The 21,714-nt window shown below is 39.0% G+C and overlaps 1 protein-coding gene across 12 annotated transcripts in view; it reads left to right on the top strand.

The window, feature by feature from the left end:
- The window catches only part of PALLD (palladin, cytoskeletal associated protein), a 290,199-nt gene that overhangs the window by 175,065 nt on the left and 93,420 nt on the right, over nt 1-21,714 (top strand). The window contains exon 1 of one of the 12 annotated variants that reach the window (XM_067551770.1): nt 20,816-21,267. The exons of the other annotated variants lie outside the window; for them this stretch is intronic. The gene's annotated coding sequence lies outside the window, so the exon portion shown is untranslated. Of the gene's footprint in view, nt 1-20,815; nt 21,268-21,714 lie in introns of those variants that run through there. 12 annotated transcript variants of the gene reach the window in all.

Below are 21,714 nucleotides of genomic sequence, written 5' to 3'. Positions count from 1 at the left end.
TTTTTTTTTTTTTTTTTTTTTTTTTTGGTAATTTGGGTGGGCAACTGACTTCTAGGAAGACCAAGACAGTCTATTCACTTCACAATGTGGCACTGGGTAACTATTGCACGGTAACCATTTTCTATCACTTAGGATATGTTTACTCTGCAATTTAGACCCTCAACTGGCCCGTGCTAGCAGACTTGGACTCACGGGGCTCAGGCTCAGGGGCTATTGTTGTGTAGACATTCGGGCTTGAGTGGAAGCCCAGACTCTGTGATGCTGCAGGAGGGAGGATCCTAGAGCTCTGGCTGGGAAAAAGGGGTAAACAGTGAGGTAAGTTTGCAAGCGATACAAAATTACCCAAGATGGTTAAGTCCACAACTGACTGCAGAAATTTACAAAGGAATTTCACAAAATTCATATACTCTAAGGTCAGAGGGGACCAATATGATTATCTAGTCTGACCTCCTGCACAATGCAGGCAACAGAACCTCACCCACCCACTCCTGTAATAAACCTCTAACCTGTAACTGAGTTACTGAAGTCCTCAAATAATGATTTAAAGACTTCAAGGTACAGAGAATCAGCAAATGAGCAAATGAGCTGTGCCCCATGTTACAGGGGAAGGAGAAAACCCCCAGAGCCTTTGCCAATCTGCCTTGGAGGAAAATTCCTTCCCAATCCCAAATATGGCAATCAGTTAAACCCTGAGCATGTGGGCAAGACTTACCAGCCAGACACCCCAGAAAGAATTCTCGGTAACAACTCAGAACCCACCCCATCTAATATCCCTTCACAGGCCATTGGCATATCTACCACCAGTAGTCAAAGATCAGTCAATTGCCAAACTACACTGTCCCATCAAACCAGTACCTCCATAATTTATCAAGCTCAGTTTTGAAGCCAGCTAGGTTTTTTGCTCCCACTGCTCCCCTTGGAAGGCTATTCCAGAACGTCACTCCTCTGAGGATTAGAAACCAGCATCAAATTGCAAGTCCCAATTTCCTGATGGCCAGTTTATATTCATTAGTTCTTGTGTCTCCATTGCACTGAACTTAAATAATTCCTCTCCTTCCCTGGTATGTATCCCTCTGATGTATTTATAGAGAGCAACATATCTCCCCTCAACCTTCTTTTGGTTAGGCTAAACAAGCCAAGCTCTTTGAGTCTCCTCTCATAAGGCAGGTTTTCCATTCCGTGGATCATTCTACTAGCCCATCTCTGTACCTGTTCCAGTTTGAATTCATCTTTCTTAAACATGGGGGATCAGAACTGCATACAGTATTCCAGATGAGGTCTCACCAGTGCCTTGTTATAATGGTACTAACACCTCCCTATCTCTACTGGAAATACCTCATCTGATGCATCCAAAGACCGCATTAGCTTTTTGCATGGCCACATCACATTAGCAGCTCATAGTCATCCTGTGATCAACCAAATCACCCAGGTCCTTCTCCTCTATCACTTCCAACTGATGCATCCCCAGCTTATAGCAGAAATTCTTGTTGTTAGTCCTTTGTTGTTGCATGACCTTGCACTTTCCACTATTAAATTTCATCCTATTTCTGTTACTCCAGTTTACCAGGTCATCCAGATCTTCCTGTATGATATCCCGGTCCTTCTCTGTATTGGCAATATCTCCCAACTTTGTGTCATCCGCAAACTTTATTAGCCCACTTTTTGTGCCAAGGCCAGTAATAAAAAGGTTAAATAAGATTGATCCCTGAGAAACTCCACTAATAAACTCCCTGCAGCCTGACAGTTCACCTTGTAGCATGACACGCTGTAGTTTCTACTTTAACCAGTTCCTTATCTACCTTTCAATTTTCATATTAATCCCCATCTTTCCCAATTTAACTAATAATTCCCCATGTGGAACTGTATCAAATGCCTTACTGAAATCTAGGTAAATTAAATCCACTGCATTCCCTTTGTCTAAAAAAACCTGTTATCTTCTCAAAAAAGGAGATCAGGTTGGTCTGGCACGGTCTACCTTTTATAAAGCCATTCTGTATTTTATCCCAATTACCGTTAACCCTGATGTCCTAAACTACTTTCTCTTTCAAAAAATTTTCCAAGACCTTGCATACTACTGAGGTCAAACTAACAGGCCTGTAGTTACCTGGATCATTTTTTTTTCTTTCTTAAAAATAGGAAATATGTTAGCAATTCTCCAGTCATATATTACAGTCCTTGAGTTTACAGATTCATTAAAAATCCTTACTAATGGGCTTGCATTTTTGTGTGCTAGTTCCTTTAATATTCTTGGATGGAAATTATCCGGGCCCCCAATTTAGTCTCATTAAGTTCTTTGAGTTTGGCTTCTACCTCAGATGTGGTCATTTCTACCCCATATCCTCATTCCCATTAGCCACCCTACCACTATCCCCAAGCTCATCATTAGCCTCATTAAAAACAGAGGCAAAGTATTTGTTTAGATATTCGGCCATGCCTAGATTATCCTTAACCTCCACCCCATCCTCAGTGCTTAGTGGTCCCATTTCTTTCTTTGTTTTCTTCCCATTTATATGGCTATAGAACCTTTTACTATTGGCTTTAATTCCCTTTGCAAAGTACAACTCTACTAGGCTTTTGGCCTTTCTCACTTTATCTCTACATGTTCTGACATTCAAGAGGTAACTTTCCTTGCTGATCCCTTCCATCTTCCATTCCTTGTAGGCTTTCTTTTAATCACCTGTCTGAGATGCTTATTCATCCAGCTTGATCTACAACTCTTGTCTATGAATTTTTTCCCCTTTCTTGGGATGCAGGCTTCAGATAGTTCCTCCAACTTTGATCTGAAGTAATTCCAAGCTTCCTCCACCTCTAGATCCATGAGTTCTTCAGTCCATTCCACTTCCCAAACTAATTCCCTTAATTTTTTAAAGTTGGCCCTTTTGAAATCAAAGACCCTAGTCACAGATCTATTTTTGTTTCTCCTTTCATTTAGTTTGAACTGAATTAGCTCATGGTGGCTCAAACCAAGGTTGTCCCCTACAACCAGTTCTTCTGTGAGGTCCTCGCTACTGACAAATACCAAATCTAAAACAACATCCCCTCTTGTTGGTTTGGTAACTATGTGATGAAGGAATTTGTTAGCTATCACATCCAGGAAAATCTGGGCCCTATTATTACTACTAGCACTTGTCCTCCAGTCTATATCTGGGAAGTTAATCTCCCATAATCACACAGTTCCCAATAGTATTTACTTCATTAAAAGCCTTAAAGAGGTCTCTATCCATGTCCAGATCAGATCCTGGTGGTCTGTAGCACACCCCAAGCACTATCCCAGGGGAAACTCTAGTAGTTTTCTTCCCCAATATGATTTTTACCCAGATAGACTCTGTCTTATCAATTCCATCACTTCTAATTTCTTTACAGTCTACCTCATCATTGATATACAATGCTACTCCATCACCTTTTGCCTTTATATCTGTCTTTCCTAAACAGCACATGCCCTTCAATACTTGTACACCAGTCATGGCTAGATTTGACCTGGTCTTCAGTCAGCTAATGACCTAGCAATGAAAGGTGTATGTTCTAGTAGCCAGCTGCTGTGCCATACAGTCCTAGCCTACCCCTTTGTTCAGAGCATGTTTAAATGTTCTCATGACTCTTCATTTATTCAGTGTTTCTGTGTAAGAAACTGTATAATACCTGACACTTCTCAACAGGAACTTCATGTATCATATATGTCTTAATCAGATATATAGTAGCTTCAAATCCCTTCCCATTCTACTCAGTGTGGTTAGTCCTGTCACCACCCCTTTAACAAAATAAATTGAAATGTTTCCAGTGTGTAAGTTATTTTAGAAATAAGGATGAAGTAAAACACTTCTGAGATTTAGCTAACTCCCCTATAGTATTTTCACAAAAACGTTATTTGTAAGAGAAGATAATAGCTATGAGTACTTTAATATCACCTTTATTGTGACCCTGACTTCTTTTGGCATTGGTGAGTTTATCAAAAGCTTTGCAGGAATTCTTTTAACTATCACACAGTACACATAAATGATAACCTTATCTGAAAATTTATCCCAAAATATATAAGGGGAGGGATGCCTGGAAGAGAGAAACAATTTAGATCTTCCTGTTCGGTTTAGGATGGCAGACTTCCTTCATCCAGTTTTGGATATGGTCATAGATGTAAGAAGCAATGAAAGTTTAGAGAGGTGGTTATATAAGGAAATGGATATTTCTGTTTATCAATTTGTGTGGGAAATAAGTCCAAACAGGGCTCTAGCATTAATAAACTAACTTCTAAATCTATGGGAAATATTACTCCATCCTCAGTTTAGCACAATTGTGTTTTATTTAGCATACATCAATCTGACTTTATTTTCTTTAAATAGTCAATTTTCTAAAACACTTCCATGCTCAAGAAAAATTTCCAAAGTTATAACAGCAGTATGGGCCCCCATGCTTTTATTCTTTGCCTTCCTAACTGTGCTATAAGAAATCCCTTGTGTGCTCTGCCTATATTTTTTATTGATTTTCAGCTATTCCAGTCGATGTTTGTCCTTTGCCTCATTGAGCCACAACCCAACTAAAGTTATGGGCATGCAGCCAGTATCAGATAGCATTTGGTTAGTGTACTCCCTTTCAAAGTAGTTTAGGAAATGTTCCTTAAATATTTCAGCTATTTGACGACGCTATTTAACTTTTTCCAATTTCACCCTGTTAGCATCATGTTTCCTCCTCCTTAATGCCTTCCAGTTCTGGGAAAAGGGATTAGAAATATGTTTCATGTTCAGCCACATTCAATCAGACTTTTCTTTTTAAGTAACTTGCTTTGTTTCTGTATTAATTGCCATGTGTATTTGTTTTGCCTTATCTAAGTGTGTGTATATATTCTTACTCAGTGCAACCGTGGGTTGATCATTTAGACAGAAGCCTAGTTCTGCAATCCTTGCATGTACACTAAACTCCCAGTGATTTTAAGGCAAACTTGAGGTGTGCAAGGAATGTAAAATCAGGCCCCTGGAAAACTGTTCAGTAGAGTTTGCTCTTTTTGTACAACATATATTTATCTTTCAGGATTTCCATGACTGTTGGTAACTTGTTCCATTTCTCCTCAGTTAATATACATTCCATTAACATTGCGTGGCCTGGGGCCATTTGGTTCTTCCAGGCTTTAAGAGGTTTTGTTTTATTTTGAAGTTTGCTGTTTGAAATCATTCATCTTTGATTTAGTGACTATTGGGAGGGGTTTCCCCCTCCTTCTCAGCCCAGTAAATATAATTAATTGCTTGATTCAAGAAGTGGAATCTTTATTTGTATCTTATTTATATTCTGTGGTTTAGTATGTAAGGCTGCATCCAGACAGTATTTGGTAAAAGTAGTGTGTCTGGGATGCTATAGGGCAAGAAGGATGTATTTGTAATGATCAGATTTCTCTGCCTTGTCCCATTCTTTCTAGAGGCATCCCAATTTGACATCAGTTTGTCAGTCACACTGCTTTCATACTGTGGCATGCTTTCTTTGCTGTTCAGAAGTGTATTTGTTTTGTTGGGGCTGAGATCACAATTGGACAGAAGTTAGTCTACCTTTGTACACACTTGAACATAAATTGATGCCAGTTGGCCCAATTTTTCAAGATGCTGGCTGTCTTCCTTCAAAGCACTGAGGCCCAAATCCACCAAAGGACATAAGCTCTTAGATCGCTGTTTTAGGCTTCACAACAATTCACGAAACTGACACACAACCTTGCAAGCACCTAAACTCATTCGGTGCCTACGTTTCTGCCCTTGGATATGTGTACTGCTGCCTCACTTTTGGTGTCCAGGCACCTACCTCCTGCTAAGTGTCAGACCAATCCATGAACCAGGGGAAAACAGGCATTCACCCACATATCTCGTGTGTGGAGCCCTCCAATCTGGTTGGAGTTCTTGGAGGCCACCTACTGGATCAGGTGCCATTCAAAACATAGCTGGAGGAGAAGCAATGATGCTGGTGCACACCTTATAACTTTTAGCTCAGTGGTTGAGCATTCATCTCAGATGTGGGAGATGGAGGTTCAATTCCACCTGCTGTCTGGCAGGGAGAGGGGAAGATTTGAAGAAGAGTGCTCTAACCCCTGAGCTGTGGGATATTTTGATGTGGGACTTCCTCAATCTCTGCTGCTGAAAATGTTCCACTTTGGATAAGTAATGAGTCATTGAAGTAGAGGGACTAGAACCTGGGTCTCCAGTCAGGTGGTCTAACCGTCAGGCTACAAAGTCATTCTCACTCACATTGTTTCTCTCTGGTCCAAGGACTTTAAGCATTTATATGCAGTGGAACAGCTTCAACAGAGAGACTGAGGGAGCTCCACATCTGAATTTAAGCACTGAATTCAGTGACGGGGTGGGTCTTAGGACACATCTCTCCTGTCAGCATCTCCCATTGGCTATCGTAGGCAGCTCCCTGCTTGACATGCTGGCTATTGTGGACCACGTTCTAAGGCACCTCTCTCTCCCCATGAATTGTATAGGGAGCCTTAGCATCTAACTTGAGTTTTGTGGATATCAGAGGTGTTCCAAGGGTTTTCTAGGTACCTTAAAGTTAGGCATTGCAACTCTCAGCATCACAGCACCTAAATGTCATTGTGGGTCTGGGCCTGAGGGTCCCCATCTGTCTAGAAAGCCAGAGAGGGTGTTTTGAGGGCATCTTTTGAGATCAGACCCTTAGTCACATTGTAGCTGGTTTGCTGTTCTTGATGATTTTACAACTAAATGTTCTCTTGTGAAGCAGGCTGCATTTAGTCAGCACAGACCTGCAATTCCAATTCATTCCCTATGTTCTGTGTTTGTAGACCATCAAATGCTGTTCTGTAGTTTAATTCTTCCAAAACTTTCCAATCCAAACAGATTTTATGTTCCTAACACAAAGTATTTGTTTACTCTTTCATTGCTTTTACATTTTAATCCCTTCCTTTTGATTTTTGTGCTTTCACCTTCACTTCAAGCCTCGTTTGATTTCTTAATATGGCTTTGTTAGTGTTATTTGCCAAAGCATCCTCTTCTGGGTTCTGGCTTCTATGCAGTTCTGCATACCAAGTCTTTCTTTCCTGCAAAAGTCACTGAGTACTCCTTGAAATGAACCTCTTTTTCTCATACCTCTCAAATGATCTTTTCACCTCATAGGCCAAACTCCACCTTAGTGTAACTCCACTGACTTACACGCCCCCAAAAAAACTGTCCTTTCACAGGGAAGGCTTATCATGTTAAATATTCATATTAAGAACCTATAATAGTCTGCCCTCAATTCATAGCTGCACCCAGAATGAGCTGGGTGAGGCAGAAGGGGAGCAGTTTGTCACTCCCTGCACCCGGAGGACTATCTCTTCAGCATGATCTGCCAAGCTAAACTACACTAGCTGAACCTGGTCCCAGAGTACACTGGCTAGGCAGGGATTGCTAGAATGCAGTGTGCTAAACTTCATTCTCTCCCTCCCTAGAAATCACCGGATGTGCCCCTGTGTTTAGGAGTAGCAGCAGGTTGGCATAAGAACCACCCCCATCTTGGAAGAGTCTATAGCTAAGTGAATTTGCTTCCCTCTGGCCTATTGTGAGGCAGCAGCAGCATTGAGGGGACAGGAGTCGAGGGATTAAGTCCTCTTTGTAAAGTATGTCTCTATGTACCTATGTGAATTAATATGGCTACTCTTCCTAGTGCTACTACACTCCCGCTCCCACAACTTTTTAAGGCTGCTGTCAATGGTAAAAGAACTTGCATGAGAACACATTTTACTACAGTCAGAAGTTTGAGTGAGGATCTATGGTAATTTTACATTTAAAGCATTCTCATTAAATTTAATGTGAGAATAAAAGGTCAAATATTATATAAAGTCCTCACACTGCAGTTATAAATGTCTTTTTCTCTGCAACTTTGTCAAATACAATTAATATTGTTAACTTTGTTGATTACTTTGAAGTGAGAGCCACTGTATGGACCTGTTAGACTGGAAGTCTGAATGAAGTATCATAACAGTCTGTTCTGACTTCTAAATCTATGAATGATGAAGACTAATTTCATTTAGAGGCAATATAACACTCTCCCAAGCACAGACATTTTCAGGTATTGGTCTTGACAGTATGTTTGTATCTTATGTCTCTGTCTTTCCTCTAGGTGTAACTGTTGATTTAAGTATATTAAAAAATGTCTTTTCTAATACAAACTATTTAAAACCTGATAGCCAGTGCTATCAGGTGGGGATGGGAGGAGAGGATTGGAGCTTTCTCACTCACTGTAAATAAGAGCAAGTATGGGTTTTACAGCATGACAATATGTGAAGTTGTAAAATGAACACAATAGTCTTTCAGAACAGATTTTCCATGTGCTGAAGGAGCCTTGCAGAGCAGTTGCCTTATAATGTTTGGTCACAGGATACCTGTGGGGATTTCTTTTTTTGCCCAGGCCAAAAAGAGGCTCCCTTTGGATTTGGCAAATAAATTAACAAGAAATCTTTTTGGCTCTGGGTAGATATCAGCACAGAACACTCTCTATATGTATGGGGGTTTTGTTTTTTTTTCTGTTTTATGAAACCCTGAGCTGTTTTCATTCATTATTTTTAAAGGATACATTGTATCTATGGCTATGTTTTGTACGTTTTTCATGTAGTAATAATAATATGGCATTAGTTAGCAGACATGTGAATCAGTATGCTATGCTTTTGGGATTATATTTTAATAAGGGGTGTTGTGTCCCTCCAAATATGAACCGTATGTGTTAGTACTGTGGAAGAGGCTTGATGCACATTTTTTTCAGTTTAATCAAAGTAAAAGAATTCTAAAGGAAAATATACAGTTGTCAGTCATTCTTTACTAGAAAATGTCTAACTTGTTCTTAAAAGTCTACACTAACACAAACTGTGTGTCTGCAATGCTATTCCTTGCCAGCCAGAAACAGACTCAGTTCTGATCTTCGAAAACACTCAGTTTTGTCCGACTGCATGTACTAGACATAGCTAAATTATTTTTAAAGTACTTCTGCCAGATAAGAGCATTTTTAGGAACTGTAGCATAAACTATCATCAATTGCATAGAGAAACCAAAAAAATTCCAAGCCAGAACAATTTCCCATTTTCTAAAATATGGTTCCTAAAACAATCTTCTCCTGTTCCTATCCAGTTGATGAGGGAAGGGGGGGGTACTGTATATGTCTGGGAACTAGTCTCTGTAGAGGGCACATCAAGTAACATTTTAGCTAAACAGTTTTCTTCATATGGAACTGTACTTTTTTTGAAGGGGGCATCATAATGGGTAATCTTGTATTAGAATCACCTTCCTTTATATAACATGGTGGTTTCTAAACATGACCTTCAGTGAAATAGTTGCAATAAATTCTATATGCACAAAGATGTATCAAATAGAGCATTTTAATATGCAATTTTCCTGATGGCTAATCAAAGCTATCTTAAAAAATGCATTCTTGCTGTGCAATGCAATTCTACGCTACCAGGCGCCTTGGCATTGTATTTTTGTCCCATTTGAATAGCTGTTTGCCAAACTTTATACTTCTCCAGAACCTTGATAAATATCCTACAGAGAGATGTATGGTTCAAACTCTGTAAGTATATCTGTGTATCAGATGTTTGCATTGCTGTTAAAGACAACATTTGGTCAAAGAGCAAAAGCCTTGGTATGATTGTCAGATACAGTAAGCATTGTAATTTTGAGGGGAGGGTGTTTACCATTATCTATATTACATTATATATATTAAGGTTGCAAAGCCAAGCATTCAAAAGTTAAGAAATGCCAGGCTGCTCCTCTTCTACCACCTTGCTGCCTGAGCAAAAGCAGAGGGAGCATGACAGAATAGAGGAGAGAGTCTCTCAGTTCAAGTGCCTGTCACCATAGCAGCCTGGAGCAACAATTGCAGGGAAATCCTGCTCAGTCCTTACAGACTTGAGCTGTAGTTTGTCCACTACAGATGAAACCTTCAGAAAATTTAGCTGCCAAACTCTATCTCTATTTTATAACTTAGCCAAATGTGGGCAAATATTCCTGGAGATAGCAAAAGGCCCTTCCCTGACCCCAGGGGGAACACCCTGCCAAATTTTAAGTAAGCAGCACGGCACTATCATTTCTGTACAGAACAGTTGTTTAAAAGTAAAATTAACATGGACAAAACAACACATTCTCTTTAATCTTGTTCTCAGAATCAACTTAAACCATTTTTGCTGAACCTTTCCAAAAAAAAATTCAGCCTGAGACAGACACCTGGGATGCAGAATTACAGTACAAACAGTTAAAAATTGGAAAGGTTATAAGCAACTGATAACAGGGTCTTGATAATGGAAACTGTTGGGTAACCATAACTATAGGCGTGCAATATCTTAGAATTTTATACTGCTACCCATCAGCGTACTATCTGAGCACCTACCACATAATTAAATTGCAAAAATGTAAGTGTAACAGAATCACTGTCCACCAGTTCCATCTGTTTTGGATAGTTCTAAAATCCCATTGTGCTATCATAGCAATAAGACTAGCTGCAGAAAATTACTGTTTGAAGCTGCTGCCAACCACTGAAGTTAACATATTACTAGTCTTAGATGAAGGAACCTGGGCCCAGATTCTCAAAGGTATTTAGGCTCCTAACTCTCATGGATTGAAAGAAGGTTAGAAGCCTAAATACTTTTGAGGATCTGAGCCGTGGTTCCAGAGGGCTTTACAAATCATTACTGCAACTTGCTGACCCCTGACAGCCTAGCACTCTACATAGGACATGGAACTTAGTTTTCTGGCATCCATCATATCAGTTTTTGATCTGTCAAGAGGAAAGTGCCAATCAAATGCTGTACTCTGACCCTCAGCAACCGAGGTACAAATCCTTACCCGTTCAGAGGAACAAAATCTCACTAGCATAGCTGAAACTATAAGACAGCTATGGAAAAAGTATGTTAGATCATTCAGTCAATATTCTTACAAATGCCAGATTATTCTCTATTTTTTTCTAATATTCTTTGCATTTTAGCTTTAAATGGCCCAATCCATACAGCTCCCAATACGTTCTTTGGCAGATTATTCCACAACCTAATACATTCTAATGTTAGAAAGTTTCTGCTGATATTCAGCCTTAATTTATCACTTCTTATTTTCATCTCATCACTCCTAGCTACAGTCCTTTTTACTAGCATATATAATGTTTCTTCTTGCTTACATCTCTCAAACAATAATGGATGGTTCTCAGGCCTTCCTTTCCCTAGTCGTTGCTTAGCTAAATTGTGCAGTACATATTTATATCTTAATTTGTCTTACCAGTAAATCTTTCCTATCCCCTGTGGATGATGGTTTGTGTTGCTTTTCTGTGAACACCTTCCATTTTTGTCAACATCTTTGGTTAATGGGTTTCCAGAATTGAATACAATACTACAAGAGTAATTTGTATTATATAGATGGGAATAGGAGATAATATTCTCCATGATGTGATGTCTGTGTGCACAGCCCAATAATGCATTGGCATTTGTTTTGGCTGTCGTAAATTTGTCAGAGTTATGGATCACTACCACCTATAACAGCACTGTATTTCAGAATTACTTCTTTCCAGGTTTTCCTTAGGTACCATTTTTGGATTTTTTTAAGCCCTTCTGTGCTTAAATGCTAACAGAACTATTTTTGTTATAAAAGCACACAGTTTTCATTCAATCACATAAGAATAGTGTTGCTCATGCAGTTTTGTACTCAGAAAGACATAGCTTAAGATTAAATGAGAATTCTTTTTAAAAAAATAAATTGATCATAACACTGCAATGCTATTGACCAAACAGAGAGCATATATTAATTAAAAAGTATCATCATACAAATATAGATATTCCTCGGTAACCAGAGGATATTAAGAAAGCATCTTTTTGTTTAAACAGCAAATGATGTTTCGTTTGCACTCCAGTTATGTGCCATAATTGGCTTCAAATGAATAGTGTGGGGGGGGGGGGGGAGGAAATCATTTTAAAAAATGGCATGACAATTATTTGGCACTAAAATTCTTTTCCCCACTCTCATATCTACTCATTCAATACTGGACTGTAAGATGCAGACATATGAATGTAACAATGTAAAGTCAATAGTGACCTTTTCTTGTCCACAGCCAACTCTTTTTTTTTTTTTTGCCTCCTTTTCCTTTTCCCCCCTTCAAGCAACCCATGCTTTGTGCCTATGTGTTGATCCAGACAGATATGCTTTACCTTATAAAGTTAAATTTGGAGCTATTAAGTTGGTATCATTTAACCTTCCCAACTAAAATATCCAGGAGCCATCCAGATTGTACAGTTAAGCCAAGTACAGGGCCGTGCATGGGGGGAAGGAGGGAATCACAGGTGTCCCCCCTCCCCCAATAATCATCAGGGGCACAGAATTCCAGCCAAGCTGAGGGAAGAGCGAGCTCCTCCTGGGGCCAGGGTGGGGAGGCACAGCACATACCCCTCCAAAAGGGGTCAGATTTCAGCATTTAAACTGTAACTATGAATATAGCATTCTCAGGCTGTCACCTCCCATTTGATTGCTCACCTGGCACATTCACTCCATGGATAGTAAGGCATTTTGATGTCTATGGCTCATAACCTCCCATGAAACCCTTGGGACATAGCTGAGGTAGGCATCAACTAACTTTTCTTGGTTACAATGTGGAAATGTCCACATTCATTCTTGCTCTAAATAGACATTTTCACAGCCTGCACAGCACATCAGGGCTAATGCAATGTGTGGAATGCTATCTGGGAGGACAAAGATGTATTTTTGGCTAATATAGGTTCTGCTCTTGTGTGGAAAAGGCTGTAAAATGATGACGTGATGGTTGATATATTGCTGTTCTATGTACAATGGAGTTAAAAATTTAGTGTTCAGTGAAGTTTTAAGGGCTGTTTTGTAACAATTCACATGGATTATGGGTATCACCATTTTCCTTATAATGAACCATTCTTGACCAATAGATGCCAAAAGCAACTGGAAGCTAATCAGATTTTATGTGAACCACCGAGGGTCATATATTGCCATAGTATATGCAATGCAGGGGTATATGCAAAGGAGATAGAGTTGGATTATGTGGCATTGCACTCAGTCTTGTCCTGTGGAGCAATCCCTATGGAACTGCTCCTTCCAGTGCAAGTTGAGCAGCCCCCAGCTACCCAGAAAAATCAGTTGGGGGAGGTGGAAAAATGACTTAAACCCAGTTTCCCCCACTGCTCCTCTTTTGTGCCCTGTACGTTGTGCTGAGCATAAATTCAGTACAACTGTGGATCTCTTCCTATGATTATGGAAACAGTAAGACTCATCCTTCTACACTCTCTTGCTTGCTGTTGCCCTATTGTACATTTTCATGTTAGGTTATCATGTCAATTCTTATAATGTTTTCATATTAATCTTCTGAGTACTTTTGCATGCTGGTAGCACTATTTCAATAATAAACAATAATACATAGGAAATATTCTGATGGATCTATTCCAACAGCAAAGGATTATTCCTTACAGTACACTTTCTAGGGCTTTGTCCAGTCTTATGTGTCACTGGTCTAATAGAACAGCTTAGCCACTACATTTTCTTTCTGAGATAGATAACATTATTAGTAGGAGATGGGTTTTTGCTCAGACAAGCAGTGAAATCCTAAAATGATTCACTGTCAACTTAAATGCCTGATTTGTTTCAGTTCCAGAGTATAGTGAAAAAGTTCACAAAATGTTTATTTTGAAGGGTTATTTAAACAGACATACAGACCATAATTTCCCTTTATCTTGTCTGTATTTCTCACTCAGTGCTACAGGATATTAAAAACGCTTACTATTTACTGGTTAGTCTATTCACTATGTGTTTTTGCACATTTAAAAAAGTACAAGGCTAAGCTGCAGCTTGCAAACAACTGAAGAATAAAAAGTGATTTCAACTGAGTTGCAATGAGGCTTTTTTTTAAAAAAAAAAAATCGAACATGTTTTATAGCAATCTCTAGTTTCTGAGCAAATAAAATAATTGTGTGAAATCCCTGTTTTGTGCTGACTTCAGTGTCTGCCAACAGAGCAAAGTTTCCAAACAGCTGAAAACTCCCTCTTGCCTTGATGATTTCCAAAAGGAAAGGTACTCCTTAAATGGGCATAACCAATGTGTGATTGGTTAGTGAATTACAAAGGAGGCTGAGTCAGGGTGACCTGCTGAAGTCAGACTATGTCTATAGAACTGGGGGAGGGCATGGGGATAGAGGGAGGCGTGCAGTTTTACCAGAATGTTTGAACAAGACAAAGAACAGCTCCAGCAACCAAATAAGGAAGTCAGAGTTGGAGTATTTCAGAATACAAGCGTATCAGGGATTTTAGGAAAGCTGGGAGAAGGAATAAGAACTCGTGCAGCAATCCACTTTCTTTTTTAATGGCAGGGATGGTAAATATAGAGAGCCACACACTCAATAATGTTTTTATCGTTCTTTAATTCTCTGTTGAAAAGCTCAGACTGGATTTGTCCCTTTTTCTTATTTTTCTGAAACCTTTTTGTGGATCTCTGTTTAAAAAGAACAGTCATATAGACACCATTGTCTAACAGCCTGAAGACAAAGTATTTCTTCCTTTGCTGTCAGAAAGGCCATAGTTAAATCGTACGCATTATGCAAATTTGTGGAGCACCCTACAAAAAAGTCCCTATGAAAAGAAAAAGTCAAACTGAATTAATAGAAAAAGGATACAGATACTATTGAGAAACTGAATCTTCTTTTGGGAGGAAGGGAAGTATTGCAGTGTGGGGAGAATAGGACTGTCGGCCTCAGTACGTTTTAAGAATTCTATCCAAACGCCTGAAAAATCCTGGTACAAAACTTTTATTTAGTATAATCAAGTTGGTGGGAGAATGTTCCTTGATATCAGAAACTGGCTTTAGCTACAAAATTTGGCCTCAGATCTATATTTCAGTGGCATCCCAACCCAATTCCAAAGGTCATTTGGATCCAAGGTTTGGATTTGGGCTTACTATATCTATGAGAAACTATAAAAAAGGAAACTGATTTGAGAAATATGGACTACCAGTGACAGATACAGAACCCCCTCCTGCACCTCTGTAGGCCTGCTAAGACAACATAAAGCTTTATTCAGATGGAGGAGGAGCTGCAATACAGAGTGAGGCCTGGAAGCTGAAACACAGAAAACTAAATGGTTGCGGACACAAACATCAGCAATAACATTTAAATTAACACATCACCTTGCAGTTTTGTTCTAGTTCTGAAACATTTACAATAGGATGTTTGTTAAAATCTCATCCTCCTTTATCATAAACGCTTAAAGGCACTCTGGGCTTGGCATTCTGAGGAAAGATAAGAAATTATTCCTTTATCTTTAAAATATTGTAAATAGATCAGCTCTGGAACTGCTACTGGGAGGCATTTTCAAGTCTGAGGGAGAAAAGGAGGGTGAAGCTTGACTCAGAAGAAAACAACTTCTGTGTGGTTCCTGACAGGTCTCATTCCGGCAGCTGTAATTTACTAAAAGGTGATTAATTGAAGGATCTAAAATGCACAGCATGACAATACCAATGGTGTCGGGGGAGGGGGAAATATGGGCAGGATTTAGAGCCAGGAACTGGGAATCAGGATTTAGAGGCTACCCTCCTGGCTCTGTCACCATCTTAGGCAAGTCATCTAATAGTTTACCCATATAAAACTTGGGTACGTCGGTGCTGGAACTAGAGGTGCTGCGGCTGCTGCTGCATCCCCTGGCTTGAAGTGGTTTCCATTATATACAGGGTTTACGGTTTGATTAAAGGGCTCACAGCACCCCCTATAAAAATTGTTCCACCACCCCTGCTTAGGTATGCTTGTCTGGTTTATAGTGGTTCTGGGAAGCTATATCAGTGTTTCTTAATGTGCTTTGAGTTCCACTGATGAAGATCACTACGCAAAATGTATTATTACAAATCAACATGAATGAAGGGACAGTATAAAGGATGCTCTTGAAGTCATTCAGTGTAAGCCATAACAAGACATTTACAATTCCATTTTCTTCTTCTCACAAGTATCCTTCTCTTTAGCTTTAAAGCCCTATAGGGCCCTCCAAAATCTACATTAGGTGAATTTAAGCTCTATTAAGAGTAAATTTGAAACATCATTAAAAGATGTCCTCTGAATAGGTGAATTAGAACAAAAGACAAAGACGATTATGGCAAGATATTGCTTATGAGGAAGTAGGATAGGAGATAAGTGCAAGATTTTTTTTCTTTCACTAATAAGGAAATGCAGATTGTTAAACAAAATAAGGGCAAGCATCAGTGTTCTGATCTGCTGAGTGGAGCAGAAGTAGACAACACAGTTGCCTTTCTAACTAATCTCACACAGTCATAAAAAATAAATATAGAGGGATTGGTAACAGTGATGGAGTTTGAATAAATGCAAATCAATGAGAAACGGAATAAGAAGACAAAAGGAAGAAGGACCCTCAAACAGGATAGAAGCACAGTTGGAGAGAGAAAAGAACAACGTAGAGGAACACATAAGTAATAATCCTACTGTGAGTTATTAGTGAGGTTTGAAATTCAGATCTTTAGCACCAAAACATAGGCCTCTGCCCCTGAGCTACGGGAGAAATTTATTTTCCTGGTAACTATAGTGGACTCCTCTCCTCTATTTAAATTAGTCATGGGCAGAGGATATTCTATTCTTAACTATCATCTTACCCATTGAGCCCAGGGACAGTGAACTAACAACTGGGAGAAGGACGTAATTGGGGGAAGCCACAAACCAGCAGATAGCAAGGAATACCCAGTATTCAAACTGTTAAATGCAGTTTGTCTACTGACAACACTGGCATCCATGGGCTTTAAAGGGGATGGGTGGGAAAAGAGGGAGAGTAGCTGTTACTGGGCAAGCCTGACTGGGCCTCACCCCTGTTACTCCATCACTGCTGTTCCTAGTTCTGTCAGGGATCACCTCTTCCCCTGGCCCTCCTGTCATTCTTTGAGAGATCCATTGGTTATGTGAGTAGGCTCAGTGGGAAGGCACTAACATCTCCTTTTCTCCTCCCACTTGGAACACTTTGGGTGAAATCTTCATGAGGAAAACGTCAGATTTTCTCTCTTTTAGTTCACCTCCTATTATCTGCCTCCTCTACTCTCTTGCCCCCAAATGGGTTGAATCAAAAGGTTTTAAAAACCTGTACTTATGCCTCAGTACACCAGTGTTTTAGTTGCCTTCTCTTCCATGGTCTCCTTATCAACACAATGGCAATGTAATAGCAAGTCAGATTATATCATTTAATAGCTACATGACCAAAAGGCTTTCCTGTTGTCAAAAAAAGTGAAGCAATTAACATTGTGTAGAAAGCGTAAATGTCCAGTCACTTAAACAATGCTTCACATGCTGTAAATACTTCCTTTAGTATGGTTGTTTAATCCTAGGCAATTTACTTTAAGGGTGGCTACCTGTCTATTTTTCTAAAGCTATGACTGTGGCCTTCTAAAAAGAGCTCTAACTCCAATGTATTTCACTGTTAAATGTGTCCTGTTCCTCTCCTCAGTTGTCCCTATTCAGAGCTCTCAAATGTTGGCAAGTGTGATATGGGAGGGGAATCAATGTTATGGATTGTAATTAGTTGGGGGAAAGCTTAAAGTTCTGCCATTGCTGACATTGCAGGCCTCATTCTGAGCATTTAATGCTGTAAATAGGGTTTATTTCCAAATGACATAACTGAATCGAGCACTTGATACCATTATGACTCTAGCTAGTTGTTGTGTGAACCAGCTTGAACGCTAGCAAACTGTTGAAATTCCCACTTCTTCTCCATTATGGTTTCTTCCTAATAGCAGTTCCAATTGAGCTTAATCCTGTTGGAACTATGACATGATGCAATTTCCATTGTTGTCAGTTTAAACAGGCTGGACCAATTTAAAACAGATTTTATAATCCTGAACTGACCTTCAGTTTTGAATTGAAGATTCATACATTTTTAAGGCCAGAAGGTACCATTATGATCATCCATATGTACCTATCTAGTGTGACACCCCCTCCACCAACATGACAGATCATAGAATCTCATCCAGTGATTTCTACAGCAAATTCATAGCTCTTTGTTTGACTATAGTATATGTTTAGAAAGACATCCAGTATCGATTAAAAGACTTCAAGAAAGAAATCCAGTCTTAATCAGCTTAATCAGAAACTGCACATAGTAATAAAGCATGTAATAATGCCTTCAATTTATTAGAGCAATTGTCATTGCCAAGGATCTCAGAATGTTGTATTTCACAATACAGGAAAGCCAGCTATCTCCAGTATTTGAAGGAATTTCAAGTTCCTGCTGTAGTAATACTTAAATAAACATTTATTTGGAGCTTCTTGGTGCTATTGTAATACAATCAGCGTCAAGACACTATTGTGAAGGGCATTGTACAGACACATTAAAATCCAGTCTCTGCCCTCAAGATGAAATATAAATTTAAAGGACTATATTTAGACACTGAAAACTATTCTGTAGTAGTTCCAGTGCTTTAAGAGTATTTTTTTTAATTTTACAGACTCAATCATTCATTTGTACTGTTTTCCAGTCATTTGTTTTCTATCAGATTGTTACAGATCTTACTGTTCTATATCAGATCTTTCCTCCAGCATTTACAAGTTCATGATCTCTTCTTATATGCTGTAGACCTTGTGGTGGTTTATATTCCTGATTATGCAGGATTCAATTTAACTACTTGGTAGTTTTATCACTTTCTTTATTTTATAAAAAGTACAAATTGTGTGCACTTTAACGTCCCTTCCAAAAATGTAAAAATCAACAAGCTGAATCCTAGCAAATGGATATTTTCATAAGACTTTTCTAGAGCTAGAATATACTGCAAGTCAAACCCTAATCTCCCTTCCACAGTACACTTTGATTATCTGCTCTTCATTTTCTTGGAATAGCTACTCTAAAACTGGCTTTTTAAAATAATTTTTCTTTTTTTTCAAAGGAGATTATATTTTAAAGGGCCATGTAAAATTGATCAATACTGGCAATTACATAATTATTGTAATTAATCTAATCTAATCTGCAAGTGTCAATTTAGAGTTTGCATTTACACATCAGTTAATTTTTGTTAATCTGAGCTCAGTTTTTCCCAAAATTGTGTCAAATCAAGTCTTCATTTGCTAGAGTTTCACAGTGGCATTCAAAATACTAATCCATACCAACTAAAAAGAATGGCTTTTTAACTTTCATCAGCATCCAAGAGTTATCTGTTCTATTAATGGCACCTATCATCAACATCCCAACAGTCGATACAGATTACTTACTGATTCCTTCCTGCTCTCTTCTATGTCCTTCCAAGGTTTGTCCTATTATAGCTGCCAGTATATTGATCTGTCTCTGTTTATTGGTTTAATGTGAACGAGTTACTTGATTCACTTTCATATCTTTAAATCTCCAAATTACCCATTTTCCTCACAAATAGGGTGTCTCCTTGCTTTTATTACTGAAAACGATTTACATCAGAAATAAAAATAAGGGAACTGGGGTTATAGAAAGAGTCATTTACACTAATGGAAGAAACCGACAGCATTTGAAGTTTCCTAGATAAATAATTCTGAATCCTCCTTTTTTGGGGTCTTTTTTTGTCTTGATACTCTGGTTCCGAGCCCTGGGTTAGCACAATTTCTGAGTACACGAAAGGGGGGTTAGGCTTGATCCTGGGTTCTAGTCTTCAAGTGTCAATTTAGAGATCTGCATTTACACATCAGTTAACTTTTGTTAATCTGAGCTCAATTTTTCCTAAAATTATGTCATTGCAGTGTAGACATACCCTGGGTATGTACTCCAGCAGCTAACCTGTGCTGCCACCCATACTACTGTGGCTTCGCTGCTATTGTTACTGGAATTTGGAGCTAGTTAGATCAAAGCTATCTTGGGGATGTCTACACATCCTGCAGTCACACCTCCCATTGCAGTGTATGCATATCGTAGGGTGACTAGATGTCCCGATTTTATAGGGGCAGTCCCAATATTGGAGGCTTCTTTTTATACAGGTGCCTATTCCTCCCCTCCCCCCAACATCCCGTGTCCCAGTTTTTAACACTTGCTGTCTGGTCACCCTAACATATCCTGAGTCCTCATTCATTTTGAGTTTGTCTGCTGATGTGTTGCTGATAATGCAACTTTGCTCTGAATTGACTTGCAAAGTTAAGCCAGCTTCCATGTCAGCAGCTTGAAAGCTTTTGGTCCACAAGCATCAGCATCCCACTGATGTTTTCAGTGGAACATGTAATAGCAATAACATTTTCAGAACATGTTTGTCACTCTGGGAATATTTATATTTTGAAAGTAGGATTAAATAACAAAATAACATATCGCTTGCAACACACAGCATCAGTAGAAGTTTCATGAACTCTGACACCATCTTCCAATAGGTCAATAAGGCACAGCAGGATGTTTATGAAACATATGGCAGAGGCATCTGATAGAATGGTATGAATTTTCCAAATTTAGTTCTAATCTGAAAAGTCAGGAACACTGAAGGTTGGAATGCTGCTCAACTCCAATGGATAAGTATAAATATTATTTATAGCAACAAAAGAATCAACTGAAACATAACTCTCACCATTGTAGATTTTTATTCAAATATGTGGATGTGCTACCTATACTCTGCCATTGTGCACTATGGGTGAAAGTGATGTGGCAGGCTAAGAAGTGTAAACAACCTGTGTGTGTTTGCAGGAAGATTAATCCCAGTTGGGGATAAACGTCTAACTGCTGCTGTTTCAGGAACATGTTAATTCCAGAGGATCCAGACTATTTCCTTTCCTCTGACATGCAGCTTGTGCTTGATTTATTAGAAGAAATGTCTGCAAAGTTTGTAATGGAAATGGACACAGAGACATTGGAAAAAGAGGGTATTGCTGCACCATGGTAACGTTCAGCTAAAGATTTTTTGGGCAAAAGTTTAAAAAAATAAATCCAGATCCTTGAAGCTCTAAGGAGGGAGTAACTTAAAACTTAGCAGACTGTACTGATTCAGAAGGCTATGCTGAAAAGCAAAGGTGACAAAACATAGGAAAAGACCAACTTAACTGCAGCTTTCAAAAATGTGGCAACAACCCTTTTATTAAGCACACTGAGGAATTCAGTAACTCTGGAGGACTCTTATTATGAAGTTGCTAGAGCTAGAAAACTTTAGTGAAGAATCACTGAGTCATGAAGTTGGTGTTCTCTCCTCTGACTAATCTGTACAGTATATATTATTGAGAACCTGCTGTAGACTCCACTTCAGTCCTAAAGTGCTGGCTTTACTGCTACGACATATCTGCCTATCTCTTACCTGAAAAAGTTGTACTGTGGCATTGTGATAATAGATAAAGTAGACATTGAAAAGGTAAGGTGAAACGACGCTGTTTGTGCGTGCTGTGTGCTTTTTTGATCAGGTAAACCCATGACTAAAACACAGTGATGGAGAATGAAAGGTCAGGGCATCTGAAGACTTTTTGTAATATGATCTTGATGACTGTAGAGCTCTTGCAAGTAGTTTTTTGTATTAATATCTATTTATTTTACAGTGTTAATCACTATTACTGTAATTGCAGCCAACGTCAGATAATGCACTTTATTTGCAGTCTTTGGCATAACATTGGTTTTTTTAAGTGCGTTTGGGATGCTAGTGTGGCAGCATCAGCAGAGGGTGTGTGTGTGTGTGTGTGTGTGAGAGAGAGAGAGAGAGAGAGAGAGAGAGAGAGAGAAAACGGCTGAACTGGTTGTATATAAGATAGAGCTGTAAAATAGCGAGGTCCTTTGCAGCCTTCTTTTGTAGGAGACTTCTCCCAAT

This window comes from Emydura macquarii, unplaced genomic scaffold (genome assembly GCF_026122565.2).
Source record: "Emydura macquarii macquarii isolate MOO-44397 ecotype Brisbane River unplaced genomic scaffold, CSIRO-AGI_Emac_v2 contig_1363, whole genome shotgun sequence".
In the NCBI taxonomy this organism is placed as follows: Eukaryota; Metazoa; Chordata; order Testudines; family Chelidae; genus Emydura; species Emydura macquarii.
Note: the sequence above shows the minus strand (reverse complement) of the source record. Positions and strands in the feature narration are given on the sequence as shown.